Source organism: Ctenopharyngodon idella, chromosome 13 (genome assembly GCF_019924925.1).
Source record: "Ctenopharyngodon idella isolate HZGC_01 chromosome 13, HZGC01, whole genome shotgun sequence".
In the NCBI taxonomy this organism is placed as follows: Eukaryota; Metazoa; Chordata; class Actinopteri; order Cypriniformes; family Xenocyprididae; genus Ctenopharyngodon; species Ctenopharyngodon idella.
The window spans coordinates 10,223,202-10,237,708 of record NC_067232.1 but is presented as its reverse complement, the minus strand read 5'-3'; the positions used below and the strand labels follow the sequence as shown (position 1 = coordinate 10,237,708).

At 38.6% G+C, this 14,507-nt stretch overlaps 1 long non-coding RNA gene across 7 annotated transcripts in view; it reads left to right on the top strand.

Moving 5' to 3' along the window:
* The window catches only part of LOC127524685 (uncharacterized), a 387,968-nt gene that overhangs the window by 189,495 nt on the left and 183,966 nt on the right, over nucleotides 1–14,507 (top strand). The window contains exon 4 of one of the 7 annotated variants that reach the window (XR_007933125.1): nucleotides 4,971–5,032. The exons of the other annotated variants lie outside the window; for them this stretch is intronic. This is a non-coding gene — a long non-coding RNA (uncharacterized LOC127524685). The remainder of the gene's footprint in view (nucleotides 1–4,970; nucleotides 5,033–14,507) is intronic. 7 annotated transcript variants of the gene reach the window in all.

The window sequence follows — 14,507 nt, the reverse complement described above, 5'->3', positions numbered from 1 at the left end:
CTTATTTAACTCATTAGAGGGGCCACAGCACCACTCTCACTCATGTCAATTCTGCATAATTACTTTTAAACAAAATCAAAGTAGCCACTATCTGGCATTGTTCAACGTGGCTCATCGCTAAATTTAATTATGCGTTCATTTTAATAAATCCCATTTCGGATGAGGAGTCGTTAATAAGTTTCATTAACATACCTACGTCTTAATCATCAGACCTGCCGCATGGCGACAGGTCATTTAAAAGCAGTTCCACCTCAAATATGAGCACCCAGAGGGCTGTTTTTGAAGGATGACGGGGCATTTCTATGGTGATGTGTGTCTAGATTGTCCAGATGAATGTCCCTTATGTTAACATGTTTTGCTATTAGCTGACATGACTGTTCTTTGAATAGCCATGTTTCTGGGAGTATCTGTGTCTGAGAATATTCCTTTTAAAGCTTTTGTAATCACAGCAACCTTTCATTAAAGTGTGTATTTTCTCCTCCACTAGAAGCACCAAATGCCATTGCAAAAACTGTTTAAAACTAATTTCAAAGATTCCTGTCTGCCATTGTTCACACAAACAGGTTTTCCCCCAAAATCACACCATTGGTTGAGCCAGTGTTGCTCTGGTCTCTCACACAAACAGACTGCAGTTCCGTTTGCTGCCACTAGTGGTGCAGAAACTTCACACTTCACCTTTAATAGCTCAGTTATTCTCTCTCTCTCTCTCTCTTTCTCTCTCTCTTTCTTGGAAATTCTTTCAAGAGTCTTCAAGAAACACTCATGCAGTGTCCAGACGTTGTATTGTTTAGCATTTGGTCCTTTTTAAGCTCTTCACATTGTCAAAAGCATTGCTTTCCCACCATTTTTGCAGCTTTTTAGCACTGGACTCTGTGTTTAATGAGGCTGCTGGGCTCCAGAGGATCCCAGACTTACTGAAACAATGCCCACAAGGATGGCTTTGTGCCCACGGTAAGGGGCCCTAGCCAGAGACACCTGTCTAGCCGATCAGATGTATTTGTTCACACAACTTCTCTGTGCAACCTTCAAATAATTGCTTACTAGTGTCTGTCATGATTTCTATTAGGATACTTACTGCTGACAAAGTGATTTTCTTATAGAAAGTGGCCAAATTATGAAAATTTGGTATTTTTAGTGATGTTTAGCATGTTACCAAAATGTCAACTCACCTTTATATAATACAGATTGTTTCAAAGCAGCTTCACAGTAATAAACAGGAAAATAATGATCAAACTTCAAATTCCGGGGGAGTCCTTGGGTGAAACCAGGCTCAGCCGGGGGCCAGTTCTCCTCTGGCCAAATGAATGAACATGGTGTGATTTATTTCAGGCTGCATCACAAGTCATATTGTGGATTGATGAAAAGTTAAAGGGTCTTTTATCTCTGCTGGATATGCTGATATCCAAACTGTTTCAGTCTGTGAACTATGAGGTCGTCGTCATCCACACTGTTGCTCTTGGCTCAGTCTACTGGACAACAGCAAAGTGAGAACGCTGTCGTTTTTCATCGAGAGAAATTCTTTCCTATAATCTCGAGTGATGGAGAGGCAGAGGGGGACACCAGGACTGTAATGAGTGGTTGGCAGTGAGGAAAAAATACTAGCCCTCACCTCAAGGCACCCCTGGGTCTCACAGAAGAACCAAAAGAGAGAGAAAAAAGAGAGCTTTGCTCCATGGAAAAGGCTTGCCTTTCTTGTCCTCAAATTCCCTTTACCCATTAGCATCTGAGGTATTTTTCTCCAGGGAGGCAAGGGAGGTGGTGTCTCCTTAAATGATTTGGAAATATAGCAAAAGAAATATAACAAAATATGAGATTAAATACTTTTTTTGTTGTGTTCTAATGTAACACTGTCTAACAGCGACACAAGTGGATAAAGGTTAGATGGAAGCAGCATCTCTTTGGCCTCCCTTGAGCTCATTATGGTTCTCAGTGAGATTCTAAAGTGTGCAGTTTTAAAAGTCATGTGACAGTAGGTGCTGCCTCCTTAAAAAATGCCTTATCATGCTTGTAACCAATAGCAAATCATCCTGAATGGGTCAAACTGGTGTAAATGGACTAATTAGAGTACTCAACTCACCCACATATAAAGGTGACTTTTGATAATAATATCAACAGTCAGTAGTACTAAATAAATGTGAATATTATTTAAAAAAAAGCATAAACTTTGAGAACCTTTCAGCTCCATTGTTCTTTTTGTTTGATCCATTCAGTTTCCAATTTTGCTTAGTTGTATATGAAGGTGGGTTTTGAACTCAGGACTGCTTATCAAAAACAGGAATTGTACTAGCCATTATTTATTTGTATATTTGATTACCAGGGGTTCAGGCCAGAGGTAGCACCAGATTTTAAGGTTCCCCCATCTCCAAAACCACAGTTTAAAGGGTTAGATTTACCAAAAGATTTACGAATCTTTGTTTTAAATCAGTGGTTCAGAGCGCCAAAGTCACGTGATTTCAGTAAATGAGGCTTCAATGGTTCACATGACTTTGGCAGTTTGATTCACGCTCCGAACCTCTGATTAGAAACAAAAGATTCGTAAAGCTTTGAAGCTTCTTGAAGGAGTGTTTTGAGATCGCCCATCATTAGATATTGTTGAATAAAGTCGTTATTTTGTTTTTTTGGTGCACAAAATATTTTCGTCGCTTTATAATATTAAGGTTGAACCACTGTAGTCACGTGAACTGTTTTAAATATGTCTTTAGTTGCTTTCTGGGCAATGTAAGTGTTAATTGTCTTGCTGGCGATGCAGGCCTCACTGAGCCATTGGATTTTATAAATAATATCTTAATTTGTGTTCCGAAGATGAACGAAGGTCTTACAGGTGTGGAACGACATAAGGGTGAGTAATTAATGACAGAATTTTCATTTTTGGGTGAACTAACCTTTTAACATCTGGTGACGGCTGGTGCTGTTTCCTTTTACCCCGCAAACTTTATGGCATATACACATAGTTAAATGGCTCTAAAATGATAGAAACATATAATAGTTTTTTCAAACGTTCTAGTGCCGCTTCACACTAGATCACTGCACAAACAGGACAACTTCATCAAGATGGCTGCCCAGGCAGCGCTGCGGTAACACCAGCGGCGTCCATGTTGGCTCAGCTCCGGGGTGGGTGTGACTCCTGACAGAGGGTTCCTGTTGGTCACTTATCTTGTTAATTAGGTTTTCACTTCTCGCCGGCTCTCCCCTCCCCGCGCCCGGTGACAGATCTGCACCCAAACGCTCCGTGCCACCGCCGCATTGTTTTTCCCCACATAGTGGGATAATTAATATGTCTGGCCCATACATATTTCATGTTGTTTGCTTTAAAATGGTGAAGGAGGCAAGAAAAGAGAGATTCTCAGAGTGAGGGAGAGAAGGGAAGATTAATTAAAAGAGGGAAGAGAGAGAGGGATCCGTCCTAGGATAGAGCCTAGAGCCGCCGGATGCGGCGGGCTTCATTTAAATAAAGGCTGGTGTCAGAAAAGCCCCTTTATACCTGTGTGAAGGATAACTAGTCGACTGTATTAAGGTACGCACCATCTATTCTCTCACTGTACATTATTTGTATTCAAGGTTTTTGAAATGACATTGCAATCTGATGATGCACCAGCCCATTATATTGTCGCACAGGACAAATATCCCGGCGTTTTCTCTGTAGAACTAACACAATTTTTCCATGTCAGAGGTGGGTAATATCCTCGCGGTCCAGGAGGCTGCCGGTGCATAAGGAATGATGCCATTAATCCTCCTGGGCAGCCTCCTGCTCTGATTATTAAGGAAATAAATTTGCATGCTGCATATGAACCAGGTGAATCACTGAAGGCGCAAATTATATTTTCTGACAGCGAGGTAGAGAATGGAGCTGCATTGCTCACCCTACAACCCCACCACCCCCGTAGTACACACACATACACACTCAAACGGCTCTCCCCCCGCTGTCCTGAAAGCTGCATTTCTATTCATTACCCTGCGAGAGAAGAGTCAGTGGTCGCTTTGTAAGTTTGCATGGAGTGCGTTATCTCCCGGTGTAGGCTGGCGCTAGCTTGCTCCCAAGTGCACGGCTGTAATCACAACTTACAAATCACAGCAATAATTGAGAGGGAGAGAAATAAAGAGACAGGGGTGGAATGAGATTCGAAACGGAGTCGCTCTATCAGGTCTCGTTCAGGTTAGACTTCGGCTCCACAATACAAACACTGTTTCACGTGAGCACAGAGAAGCAGTCTGACCGTGGACGGCTCGAACTTGTGTGTTCATTGACCCAGTGCGTAATGGTCCATAAAGGCTCAACTTAATGAGCTGGTCATCGGTGTCAGGGGTATTACCTAATGTCCTCTTCATGGATGAAGACCTCCACTTGTTTTACTCCAATCTGTTCTAAGTGTGTTTTTTCACTTTTTCCACATATAGTTATAGGATCGATGCATGGTGAAGTGAGTTTTTATTTGTGCGCCAAAAGAACTAATAATATCACAGCTGGATGCACGCTTATGTCACCGCATTTATGTAAACGTGCTGCACCGGTAAAGCGAGATGTGTCAAACCAAAACTGGCTGTAGATGGTTAATTTTGAATGAAGCACAGATTGGCCGATATCCCGTGATTTATTTTCTCTCAGTGGGTATTAAAAGAAATGACGGATAAACAGAAAAGTGGCATGTGGTGTTGGGTAGAGTCATACAGAAAAGAAGCAGTTTCACAAGTAATTTTGTATGTTTCTGTTGTTGCTTTTTTATATATATATATTGTAACACTACCTGGTTCATTTCTACTGTGTACATTGTATATATAGCCACATATAGTATGATAACTACTTTGATTTGAGTAGATGTTGCCATTTAAAAAAAAAAAAAAAAAAAAAACATTTTTGACAATTTATTAAAAATTCCAAGTGCTTCTTAAATTTTTCCCCTTAATTTTCTGATTTTTTTTTTTTTCCTTTCTTTTTTTTTTTCCACTGTCTATTTTGTTTGTCTTTTATGCAGGTCTTTAATGACATTATCCTCCAGGAAGTGACGTCATTTAGTGGGACAGCAACAGCACATCAGTAAGTTTTAGGAATATTATATAGTATACTAATCGTACTACACTTGCCATGTATTTCTATTAGAAAACTGGTACGAACAGTATGCTAGTATGCGGTTTTCGAATTCAGCACTAGTTTGTTTCACTTCTGAAATATTCCGCCTTGTTTGATTTAAATGACAGAAATTGATATGATAATGTCAAAATTTAACCAAAATTTTTTAAAAGATAAATTAATGAAAATCTTAAAGTTGACATAAGCTAATTGTGAATCCATGACTGAGCAATGGCTAACTTTAGTTCCATCATGTTAGGCATTCTGCTCATTTTCTTGCCATTGTAGAAGTAATCAAGTTATAATATAATTTAAATGATTCAGCACAGCAGATTTTTGAAAGTCAGAGTTTTTTAGTTACAGAGATAAAAATGTACTGCATATGAGGAATATGCAGTACAACCTTCATAAACCTGTTTTTATTATATATATATATGTATATATATATATATATAATATGTATGTATATATATATATATATATATATATATAATATGTATATAGACTACTTTTTCCTCCATATCACTCCCTGTATATTCATAATAATAGTTTTATGATCACTGAAAATATGGTCATGTTACAACTGTTTCTCATTTTTCCTAAACAGGTCATTGCATGTTTTCTTATATTTTTTTAATTCTCTTCCCTTTTTTAACAACTACAACCTGTTTTGTTGTGTTAATTGGTCGAGTACTTTAATAACATACTACAAAACAATGTGTTCTGGCCTTGAGTGCTTATATTTTCAAGGTTCTGCTTTAATTGTCCCCATAAGCTGAATGAAAATGAAATTCACGCACCTTTGTGTGTGTGTGTGTGTGTGTGTGTGTGTGTGTGTGTGTGTGTGTGTGTTTTAGTCAAAACTCATGCAGGAAGGAACATGCGCTCTCACACAAAGCAGCGAGTGTCAGAGAGGGCCCCAAGTCTAAACATTATTTAGACACATTATCAACCTGACGACTGCTCCTCTAATGGAGAAATACTTGACCTGCTCCTTATCCCTCCTCATTTGTGTTTGTATATATGTATGTGTGTGTATGCGTGAGCATGTGCTCAGCTGCACCACTGTCACGTGTATGTGAGTTTGTATGTACGTATTCTGGATTGTGAGATACATTTATAAGGACACAGATTATGAATTACACCCCAAACCACCACACAGACTTATTTGTCGCCTCTCCTGATGTATAAGAGCGTATTTCATTGTCACTGTGCTTAAATCCATACATCCAAATATTGTTCATTGTGACCTTGTTATGATAAATTCATAGCCCCACTTTTGGAGCCTCAAGTTCATCAGTGAGAGTGTGAGCTATTTTAATGTGGCGGCCTGAACAAATGCTCCCACCATCTTGCAGTGCTGAATATTAAAAATGTGGTGCTTTGAATGAGACAGTAAAGGACAGAGGATCTTAGAGCATTTTTAAGATAGCCTCGTCAGGGGCCCGTCCAAGCCCAGAAGTGAGAGCCAGGGCCAGGCGGTGCACTCGGCTCAGAGAGACAGGAGAAGAGCTGTGGGGATCAGCACCAGCCTGCTCGTGCATGGCAGATATGGGTCACTCCATACCAATGATATGGGTGGTGTAGGACTATTAGCCACATTACAACAGCTGGTCTGACTCCCTTACAACAAGGGACGTTTTGTTATTGTAGGTCACAATAGTTGGACTTGTAATTAGTTTTGGTGTAATTTAGTTTGTTCTATGACTTTAGGTACACTGTAAAACATCAAAAGTTGAGAAAACTTAAAGTTTAAGGGCTTTCACAATAGCACTTTTGGTGTGCACCCTGGGTCGATTGACGTCAGAGTTTGGTACATTTGGATGATGTGAACACTGTTTTCTGAACTCGGGTTTACACCCGCGAACCATACTCGAGGCTGCTTAAAAAGGGTGGTCTGGGGTACGGTTCAAGTGAACTTCTGCGTTCTACATTCGCGGCAGATAGACGCAAGTGCCATTATGTACTGAAGCTTTGGAAACAAAACGAAAACAAAAAAATATATAAAATTGAGGAGAGAAACGTTATGCATTTTGCCGCCTTCTCCTGCGCCGTCATTACTAGGCAACGGAGTAAAGAACTGCTGGTTTGTTGACGCAGACGAACCGCGGGTCGGACCCAAATAATATAATATGAACACAGTCCAGAGGGGGCAGGGGGAGGGGGGAGCAATCGAACTCGGGTTCGGTCCAGGCAAACGAACCAAGTGTGAAAGCACCCTAAGACAACAAACTTCAGCAGTTTTTTGAGTTTTCTTAACTTATTTTTGTAGGAGATTTTTGGGTTTTCTCAACTTTTTGCTGTAAAAACTGAATACAACAAGTTGAGAAAACTCAAAAATCTGCTGAAGTTTGTTGCCTTAAACTTTTAAGTTTTCTCAACTTTTGATTTTTTACAGTGTACTTTTATTAATATATAAGCACTACTTTTGATAATTTTTGAAGCATACCTTAATTCTGAATTTCCTTTGTTTTATTTGGTACACTCTAAAAAATGCTGAGTTAAAAACCAGCATTTGGACAAACCCAGCGATTGGGTTGTTTTAACCCAGCGTTTGGGTTAAATGTTTACCCAACGTGCTGGCAGTTTTATTTATGGAGTGTCTATTTACACTAAGTACACATAGCTGCCCTTATTGGCAAATGCTATTTACACTAGTTCCGCCCACCAATGTCTGGTTGGGCCACACAAGTTTTTAAAAGACGAGCAGAATTCAACATCTTCAGTGGCGCAGCTATAGCGAATAAGGCTTACAGACCTGGCTTTTAATGCAATCGACGCAGGTTTGAATCCGCTTTTTGAAAATAATGTTCTAAAAGTGGAAACGAAAGTGTTTATTGGGTAAGGTTATGGGGAAGTTGTAGGTAGGGTTTTTATTCTCCCAACAAGGCAGCATCCATTTAATAATTTTAATAAATATAATCAGTTACACTCTGATATTATTACATCCTATTAATGTACAAAAATACTGAGGTGCAAATACTATCTGCCAATATAAAGTATAAATAGCATCTAATCACTATTTAGGCCACTCTTATTGCAAAGAACTGATACTTTTACATGGTGTGAATAGAATCTATCGCTATTTTTACCTAGTGTAAATGGCATATCGCTAAGAAAATGCTGCTATTGTCACTTTGTGTAAATAGAATATGTTGCTATTTTCACTTAGTGTAAATAGCATCTACAGATATTTGCACTTAGTGTAAATAACATCTATCACTAAGAAAATATGCTATTTTCACTTAGTGTAAATAGCATCCACTGCCTTTTATTTAACACAACTATTGTTTAGAAATTACTATATGGCTGGCTGGGTTTGTCCATTTTTAACCTAACTTGGGTTGTGTTTAACCCAGCTTTTTTTTTTTTTTTTTTTTAGGGTAGGAGCTTTGCATTACATTTTAAGTGTTTTCAAGTGCTCAAACTTTATCATAATCCCTTATTTGTGTAATAATAGTAAGATCCATTAATCCATCCATCCATCCATCCATATTTCAGTTTCAGTTATGCATATATTAATTTTTATGTTAATGGAAACCGTGAAGTATTTTAACACACTTTATTTCAGTATTTGTAAGTGTTTTTTGTGCTCAAACTAAATCCATGTTTATCTACTAAATTAAAGTAGTTTAGAAACATCTACTAATTCTTAAATTGTGTAAATTAATGTCAAGTACAAAGAGTGCTGGAGTACCAGGGTGGGTTGTAACACTAATAGAAAACATTGCTGCTTTAATTTTTGTGCATGAATTTATTGTGGCAATCAATTCATGTTTAAAAAATCTAGATGGGAAAGATAGATCTAAAACTAGCATTGTTGGGGCGGAAAATAATTAAAGTATGTAAATGAATGCAAGACGTATCTGCATACTAACAAGACCCATAATGATTATGATTATTGGCAACATGGCCTGTCAACTTTTACTGTGACCCTGGCCATTTCAGGCAACATACTCTCATACTGTATATGTGCACACTGCCCCTGGCATCCTTTTTTCCCTCTCTTTCTGTTGGCATGGTGAACACATCTGAAGATCTGAAATGTCAACAGTCTGACACCCAACATTATGTTTGACTCCTCTTCTCCCTCAGGCATCCACTCTGACCCCTGTAAGACCCTCTCAATCGATCTAGGAGAGCTGAGCAACTTGCACATATTGCTTGCACTTCAAACGTCTCTACAGTTTGATCTGTATCACATGAACTTGGTTATTTATAGAGGCACTTGATTCAACTAGAAACTCTTAAAGTTTTGTTCAACCTTGGAGAAACAGGATGGTTTTTGATTTGTAATGTTTTTGATGCATAAAAGAGCACACAAGTACAAACCTGTCATTATAAAATGCGTGTTCTGGAGGTAAGCAACACATCTTGATGTTGTTTTCTTTATTTGACCGTGAATAAATTATATACTCCTTAATTTAATGAGGAGCAATGATAAAAGAATAATTTTCTTGTGAAAAATAAGGGTGTGAAAACAAACCAACCAACAAACATTATTTGTTTATCATAAACAAATTATTTGACTATAAAATATGTAGCTGCTTTTGTAAACATTTTTTTTTTTACTGCTAATATTTGTATTTGAATGTATTTTAAATACCTACCGTATCATCTATAATTAGGCTTATTTATTTATTCTGCAAATAATAGAAATTGTGTTCTCATAAGTCTTAATGCTTTAAAGGTCAGAATTTTTTGGTTAAACATTAAAACGTTGTACTGCAGTTTCTATGGACTGTTATATTTATGTGGACGTGTGCCTTATGCATGTATTCATGTAGGGGCATCTTTCATCTTCTGGCTAGTTTTGGCACACTGACCTGTCACATCGAGGCAGGGATTTCCAGACAGCCTCAGAAGCTGACACAAGCAAGCACCTTTAGGCGTAAACCTAATATTTTCTGATAAGGAGCTTATGCCAAGTTTTACCCAGCGCATCAGCCTCCAGCCCTGCTGTCTCTGGCATTTCCCTGTGTGATAAGTTAATGGGAGGCATCCTTGACCATAACTTAGGAAAACATCCCCCTTATTAGCCATGGCTCTAGGAAAGGAACAGTAAGCAAAGAAATGACAGAAATAGTATGCATTGTTTTGAAGTGAGGATTGAGACATGTTCGCCCTTAGCAAAATCATACATGGGCAAATACAGAGGGATAGCTAGAGAGTTCAACTAAAATATATGTATGTATGTATGTATGTATGTGTGTGTATGTTTGTGTGTATATATATATATATAAGCAATATCACACAAGTAGCTGTATATGTATGAACAGTATCACACGAGTAGCGATATGGCTGTATATCAACTCAGCTTCTCCATTGTATCCTCAAACTGTCAGTCAAACCTCATTAATCCGTCCCACCTCTATCGTGAATGAAGTGCCGCATGCAGTTTAGAGATCTCTGCTCGTTTGCAATGCAAAAGTAAATAAAGATCTGATGTTTGGAAAAAAAAAAAATGTACAGCGTTTTCTTTGCTCAAGAAACACTGTCTGTAAAGGCTAATGTTTTATGTATTTGAAGAGCGGGGAAGAGTCTTCACCTGATATTTCCCGTCTAGTTGTAACCAATATGCTATGCTATAGAGGATGTAAGTTAAATATAACTTTAATATTAAGTTATAAAATTTAACATAGCACAATTTGATTTGCTCTGGAACAAGTAATAAATTAATAAGACCAAAGATTGCTCGTTTTATGTACCCAAAATGAATTAGATCTCATATTTAACCACTAAAAGACACAGCGGCAAATCCCTGTAGAACTGTTCGAGATGAAGCTGTTCTCGGCGGGTACACGAGCACTGAACAATCGCTGATGGCCTGGAGCTCGCATTTCTGAAAATGTCTAAACAAATTGTATAATAGGTGCTATGATTAAATATGAGTCATATATTTCAGGTCTAAACAACTACATTCTCATCTTAAAAAAAAAAAAAAAAAAAACACACATATATACACACACACAATCAAGGTAGATTGTATTATTATTATATTGTAAAAAGATGTTGTAGAGTAAATGACTATTTTTTTTTTTTTTTTTTTTTTTTTCTAAATTACAAAATCTACTTTTTGTCAGTGTATGCATCTCCTAGCTTTAATTTTACCTTTTCAGCTGTGTATGAACTTGTGTTTGTATAATAATTTCAGTCTGTCTGCGTATTCTGGCACATGTGTACTTTCTGTGTCTGTCCTTCGCAGTGGCCTGCTCTCTCAGGACTGGCCGGCCTCGCGTCAATACCCAACCTGTAAATGACAGTCACCTCGGGATCTTATTTACCCATTTGACTGGGATCTTAAAAAGGTCACACTGTCCGCTCCTCTCCTCTCAGCCTCTCAAACTTTCCATTTATTCATTCAGCCATGTCTAGTCTCAATCCATATTCAGCTCACAGAAAATCTGCCTTTTCCGCTTATACTCTCTAAGATAAAAAGTGTGTGGGGGGATGTTTGTATGGTTTTTAAACTGCTTTTTCTCAGCTTCTGAGTAATGTAATGACTTGGAGACGCTACATGGCAACACGTTTTAGGATTTTATCAGTGTAAATGTACATACATGTGTTTATGCAACAGCGTTCTGCACCGTGGTAGTGAGTTTAAAAGTGCCAAATGGATGCTAAAGTGTGTATGTGTGAGTTTGTATGTGTAGAAAATGTCAGCGTTTGCAAGATCATCCTTCTAAGAGTGTGAACATTGGGGCGTCGTGGGTATATGCATAATGGCAGGGTGGGAGATGGGTGGAGAGAGTGTTTTGTAGACTGAGAGAAAGAGAAAAAGAGAGAGGTCTCCTCTGCACCACAGATCAGGGAGGAACAAAGGGACGCTGCCAGAGTGTGTGAGAGTCCGCACTCCCACTGGCCTCTAATTCAAACCAAACGTTCACCATGAAATAGCTCTTTGACATCATTACATGCTGTGCATGTTGATGTCCTCCACTCCTAAACATGGAAGGGGGAGGGGATTGGGAAAGAGGGGGCACTACAATTGTCACCACATGGGTGTAATGAAGAGAACGATGGGACTGCACCCACCGTCTTCCTTAAAATCCTCTCCCTCTCTTTCGGTTTAATATCCCAGAGCACATTAGCGAGATTTGGAGTACTTTAGCAGTTTCTGTGGGCATTATTTGTCATGTTCAGACAAGCTGCGCTGACCTTCCGATACCGCAGGATTTCAGTGCGTCAGACGACAGGATCGTTCGGCTCTTTAGAACTGAGTCTCGGCCCCCACCCTTTCCCCTGATGTGTGCTTAAAAGAGCCCACCTCCCTTTGATTTCAACCGGGCCCAAATATCTGATCGTACCAAGCATCTGATCCAGTCAATCAAGGCTTTGTGTGACCCAGTGTTCCTGGGACCTATTCATGTCTCTGTTCTTTGGCTGAGGCGGCCCATGGTTCTCCAGCCCTGCTTATTATAGGCCAAGATCCAATTTCCAAGCCATCTTAGATCACAGGAGAGTCGTCTAAACTCCAGAAAACCACAGAATATTTTGGCAACATACAACGGGCCTGGTTTCAATACATTTGTGGACAAGTCGTGCACTGAGCCCCCATATTGAAAGTTTTATTTTAGGTCACGCACGCTGGGAAAAGTTGATACAGTGTGGAGCTGAAAGTGTTGGTCACTAAGAAACTGTTGATGTATATTTAAAAGACCTTGTCAAATGTCTAAAACACTGTGCAAAAATACATCCTGAGAAGGAAGAAATGTGTTCAGAATGCAGTTTAAACTGAAAATGAAAAGGGCCTATAGGACCACTATAAGTCTTGCAAAACACTTCTCAGAGTTTCCTACAGGAAGCAGCCCTCTCTTCTAAGTTTGACGGGGGAAAACAGTTTTCTCACGTGGTAAGTTTACATGTACAGTTATAATTAAGGTTGAAAACTGAGTATCAGATAAGGTTCCATATTTTTAAAAATATTGAAGATGAATGACGTTTGAACGAATGAGTCTGTTCTATTTAATGAATCAAACACACACAACTAACTACTTGGTGTTGTGACGGTTTGTGTGGTGAAAGTTACGCACTATGAGTTTTGACAGTGATATTAACGGATTTGATATGCTCCCCCTTTTTTTTTTTTTCTGTGTAGTATTATTGTTTAAGTTATGGCTAGTTTTTGGATTGCGTGTATGCCAAAGACCATTGCACCTTTTGCGAACAATTTATTTATTAATGAAATGATCTCATCATTTGGCAAAGGAATTACTTTTGTAGTCTAATTAATTGGCATGATTTTGGTCGGACCGTTTTTATACCGTTGTAAAAAGACAAATTATTGTTTCAGTCTAACTGAAATCGAACTTTTAAAGTGCATGTAAACGCATTTAATGTCTCAGAGGGGGTCGGCGAGATTCTAATCTCCTACCTTCTTGTTTAGAAGGGCTTAATTGGCCATTAGTCTGACAAATATCATGCTTCATCCATTCTGTCCTTCGTGCTATAAGGCATTTGCATCTCTAATAAATAGAGGCTGAGAAATTATTTGGTTACTCAGCAAGCTATACAAACAGGTTCTACACATTGTGCGTTGAGACCTGGACAGTTCCTTAATGATCGATCAATAGACCTTTATAAGACTAATAAAAAAGGAGTTAGCTGTGCCTCCTTCTATTTATATTTTAAAGCAAACTTTTGCAAGCTGGAGAGACTCTCAGCTTTTCTTACCTAGAGCCTAATCAGTCCAGAGGCATTCAAGTTCACGAGTGCGAATTTGAATTGATTTGGCCACACCACAAAGAAAGTTTAATTGAAATCTATCTATCCATTCGTCTATCCGTCCGACCATCATCTATCTTTTTTGCAACTTTTCTATTTAAAGATTGCAGTTATATGAATTTAAAAGGCATTCCCAATTCTGAATGGTGCACAAACCTGGTCCCAGCTTGGAATTTGTGACTAAATGCTGAGTGAAACAATTGACGGTATAGACAAAGGCAGTCAATCACTCACTCAGATACAGCCAACATGGCCTTTACAGGAAACACTAGCAGTGCATCTGGCTGACTAGTAACATATTGAAACTATTTAGTTAGAAATACCTTTAACTGTACTCATAAAAATTATTTTATGCACCTTGTGGGGTTACATAATACACACATAATTTACACAGCTGTGTAATGAGGCTGGAAAGCCTGAGTGAGTGAGAGAGAGAGAGAGATGTAGAAGAGTTTCTCTCGGAATAAACTAATCAATAGCAGAATGTTATTCGTAATGGACTGTGTCAGCTTTTTAACCGGACGAAACCTTCGTCAAGTCAATGAGCGGAGTTAAACCTCTCACTAATCTGAATAATCTGTGGACATATCGACTGACCGAGCAGTCTGCCAGAATAACAAATCCTTTGTGTCTTTTTTTTTTCTCTGCTCAATTTTAATATGAAAATTCTGACAGTCTTTCTCATTGATTCTTTCTTGTTATATCATCTCTATTCATT